The sequence below is a fragment of the Athene cunicularia genome, assembly GCF_003259725.1.
Source record: "Athene cunicularia isolate RWA chromosome 5 unlocalized genomic scaffold, athCun1 chr5_part1, whole genome shotgun sequence".
In the NCBI taxonomy this organism is placed as follows: Eukaryota; Metazoa; Chordata; class Aves; order Strigiformes; family Strigidae; genus Athene; species Athene cunicularia.
This window is the reverse complement of record NW_020799101.1, coordinates 2,901,302-2,905,739: the sequence shown is the minus strand read 5'-3', so window position 1 is coordinate 2,905,739 and position 4,438 is coordinate 2,901,302.

Sequence of the window (4,438 nt, the reverse complement as noted above, 5' to 3'; positions counted from 1 at the left end):
TGAGTCATTATCCTAATGCCTTTAACCAAAACTCCAGCTGGCATTGACAGCTCTTCCTTAAGTAGGTAATAGGAGCCCAGAACAAGATGTCTCTCTCTCCCATGCAGCCCTGATGTCCTTAAGGACTTCAGGCTAGTGCAGCACTGGGGGAAGATCTTGTTTGTCTTTTTGAGACGGGATTGGCATGCGTGTACTTTAGTCCCGGACTTTGCTCCACTAACTTGGGTCTGGCAGTCTGGAAGAAATGCTTAGATACTTCCTGAGGGGCTGCTGGTGGCTCTGGCCTTGGGCAGGAGGTGTGCCTGTATCTTGAGGAGGACTTATGTCAGTGTCTGGGATGGAGTTTGGGCAGGAGATACAGCCATGCCTTGACCTCTGCACGCAAAGAAATGCAACGCAGAGCCCCCATCCTTTGGTGTCTTTAGCCCGTTGATCGGGGCTCAGCTGGCTGCAGGCTGGCTCTGTGCACAGCATCAGCCACAGTCTCGGTGAGGAGAGCCCGGAGGGGGCCTGTGAGGTCGAGGCAGCAGCAGGAGGCTCTGGCTGGGCTGGTGCTGCTCTCTGGCAGTGACTGTGGTCGCAGCAACTGGTTCTGCTCTTCCCAGCTGGCACGGAGGCAGGGACTGTTGCTGCTCTCAGAGGAGGTCTGCACAGCTTTCAAGGATGGACACAGCAGTCTGGGGACCCCTGCTCTACTGTGCATGTTCACAACCATCACAGATCCCCCAGGCTAGTGCTCAGCAAGTCTAAAGAAACAATATGTATCTGGAGGGGGAAAAAAAAAAAAAGGCCATTTTGGCAATGGCAGGGCATGGTTTGTGTGTGAGCCAGCACAGGCAGGACGCAGGAACAACCACAAACCCCCAGACAAAATGCAAAGAGTAAATTTATTCTCATTACCTTGCGACCTGGGATACCAGGTGTGAGGTTCATGGTTGGACTAGATGATCTAAAAGGTTTTTTCCGACCTAGATGATTCTGTGATTCTCTGATCTCCACAGCAGAACCCAGGCAGAGCCACGCAAGCGGGGGCATGAGCACCGCCGAGCTTGGTCCTTGCTAGCTAGAAAGAGGAGAAGAAAAGATCTTGAACCTGCTGCTTTTGCCTGTGTATATCAGGGATTTTCGCAGGGGTAGCTTTCTGCTGTGCTGTGATCTTTCCCACAGCAGGGCAGGAATCTGAAGGATGTTTGATAAGGTGCCTCTGAGTCTCTCACAGGCCTGTGTTATCTAAACGCAGTCAAGCACGCAGAGCTAAATAACAATTAGTGTGATATATGTGTTTTTTGACACTCCAGCTGCAAGTTACTTGAGCGTGTTTACAATCCTCGCCAATCTTCCACTGTATTCCCACAGTTCAGGATCAGCTCTGGCTCGCTCTGCTAGGGAAGGAGCAGTGCGGTCTCCGTGTCTGGGTTAGACCACAGCCTGCCTGGGCTGCCTGGACACGCTGGCTCTAAGCTTTCCTTGCAGCCACAGGTCTCCGTGGAGCCAGAGGTGAGCGACCTGCAGCATCCCCAGCCATGTCCAGCTGCACGGTTACTCTCATGGGGTGTCTGGGGGAGGTCACTTGGAACAGGCCTCCGAGAGAGGCAAAACGCAGTGAAGGTCTCAAATACTCTGTGGAAGTATTTCTAGACAGATGTCTATATATAATGGAAAAAGGCAAGAAGCTCCTGCATTTATCCCTCAAATTACGTTTTATATCCTTCTCTGAGAATCAGAACACTTCATTACATCAGGAAGTATTCACTGCATTGAGCAGGTTCCCTCTTACTCTCTCCTCAGCAAATCCTTCTGAGCTCTCACTGGACACATCCTAGAGCAGGATGGTGAAATTTTTGGCCTACAACAGCTTAACTTGGACTTTCTAAAGCAAAGTATTGTGTTGAATCTTCACTTGAAAAGCTAAATTTTCATTCCTCTACTCGATGCTCCTTCTCCCTTGTGTTCCCACTGTGCTGCTGAAGCATTAGTGAATCCAGCTTGCCTGAGTTCCTGGCTGCCACGGCAAGGCTGGAGGAGCTGGTCTCCGAGTGCTGGAGAGCTGCAGCCAGCCGGGCACGGTGGCTTGTGCCTGTAATCCAAGCGCCGGGGAGGCTGAGGCTGGCGGACGGCTTGAGCCCGGGGGTTCTGGGCTGCAGCGAGCTGTGCCGAGCGGGCGTCCGCGCTAAGGCCGGCATCGATATGGTGGTCCTGGGGGAGCTGGGGGCCACCAGGTCGCCTAAGGAGGGGTGAACCGGCCCAGGTCGGAGACGGAGCAGGTCAAAGCTCCCGTGCCGGTCAGTAGTGGGATGGCGCCTGTGAACAGTCCCTGTGGCACAGCCCGGGCGAGAGAGCGGGACCCAGCCTCTTTTGGCATCTTTTCCCTGCACGACCCTCCGCTGATCAGCTGTCTGTGTGGGGGAGCAAGCACAAAAGGGTCAGATAATACTGCAGAAAGGCAGAAGCTTCTCCTGCAGATGTTTGACCTATATCACAGAATCTCAGAATCATCTGGGTTGGAAAAGCCCTTGAAGCTCCTCCAGCCCAACCATGAGCCTCACCCTGACCGTTCCCAACTCCCCCAGATCCCTCAGCAGGATGCTGCCCCAGCCTTGCTCACTCAGGTGTGCTCACGTTTTGGTGGTGTGTGTTGTGATTTCTTGCAGCAGTAAAATGCCAACAGTGCAGGATCCAGCCAGACCTTTGGGATCCATTTAGATGTAACTACTAAAATGGGAAATGACAGGCAACAGAATTTCCCATCGTGTTTCTGGCTCAGAGACCCTGCACACCTGCGAGTCAGTAAGCATCCCTCAAACATGGCTGGCTTAGGCAGCTCCAGACCAAGACGGGGCTCCAGCTCCCAGGAGTGTCTCATTAGTCTGTTCCATCGGGTATTTACTGTCACAGCTCATTTGTATCCTCGGCTCTGAGCTTTACACTCTTAGGAAAACACTGCCGAATCAAGAAGCCTTTCTCTATGAGGAGTATTTCAAAGCAGGGAGTGGAACATCTCTTGTAAATGAAGCATACAGAGCTGTCCTGGAGTCAGAGCGGCCTGATGCGCCTCACTTGGCTTAAAATGAAAACAGAGCATCATGATGTGCCTCTTCTGGCACAGAATGAGAAGTCTGGGGTTTCTCAGCTGCTTGAAATCTGCTTGCGCTCAGAAATCTTTCCTGTCTACCCATCCACCCATTTTTAAACGTAAAATACAAGCCGCCCAAGGACATTCTCTCAGTTCCCCACTGCCACAGTGTGGCCGGGCAGAGCTTGCACAAGATGGATGTCGAGGAATCTGCAAAAGCCTGAAAAATAGCCGGGCACGGTGGCTTGTGCCTGTAATCCAAGCGCCAGGGAGGCTGAAACTGGTGGACGGCTTGAGCCCGGGGGTTCTGGGCTGCAGCGAGCTGTGCCGAGCGGGCGTCCGCGCTAAGTTCAGCATCGATATGGTGGTCCTGGGGGAGCCGGGGGCCACCAGGTCGCCTAAGGAGGGGTGAACCGGCCCAGGTCGGAGACGGAGCAGGTCAAAACTCCTGTGCTGATCGGTAGCGGGATGGCGCCTGTGAACAGTCTCTGTGGCACAGCCTGGGCGAGATAGCGGGACCCAGTTTCCTTTTGCATCAATGAGGTACCAGGGTCCGTTAACGCTGAGGCATGAGCAGCACCGACACACCGGGGAACTCCAGCCAGGACGGAGGAGCAAGGGCCGCACCTCAAAGCGGGGGAGAGAACAGAGGGGAGAGGGGAACGGAGGGGAAAAAAGGTGTTTGTATATGGGGAGGGAGGGGGCCTGGGAATACTCATTTAAAGACATTACTTCATTAAAAGAGATGCCTTCCATCCTCCGCTGCCCCGGGAGCCCCCTCCTAACAATGGTGCCAGGAGTGAGCCGGGGTTTGTGCCGAGGGGCTGCGGCGGCTCTCTCAGGGGCTCCCTTTCCTCGGCCAGCCCGGCTGCCCCCTCAGCGGCCACTACAGGACTGTGTGCTGAGGGGGAGCGGGAAGGGGGGCACCGAGGAGGGGAAGAAGCAGGGGACGGGGCAGGGCCGTGAGGGCGCGGCGGGAAGGCGCTGTAGGGGCGGCGGCGGCCGCTGCCCAGCGCCGGGCCCGGTGGCGCGTGCCTGTAGTCCCAGCTACTCGGGAGGCTGAGCCCGCCGGATCGCTTGAGCCCAGGAGTTCTGGGCTGCAGTGCGCTATGCCGAGCGGGCGTCCGCGCTAAGGCCGGCATCAATATGGTGACTCCCGGGGAGCCGGGGGGCACCAGGTTGTCTAAGGAGGGGTGAACCGGCCCAGGTCGGAGACGGAGCAGGTCAAAGCTCCCGTGCCGGTCAGTAGCGGGATCGCGCCTGTGAATAGCCACTGCAGCGTAGCCTGGGCAACACAGAGAGACGCGGGCTCCTTTTGCCGCCACGACAACGCCTTTTCGCCCCCCGACGCCCCCCGATACCCCG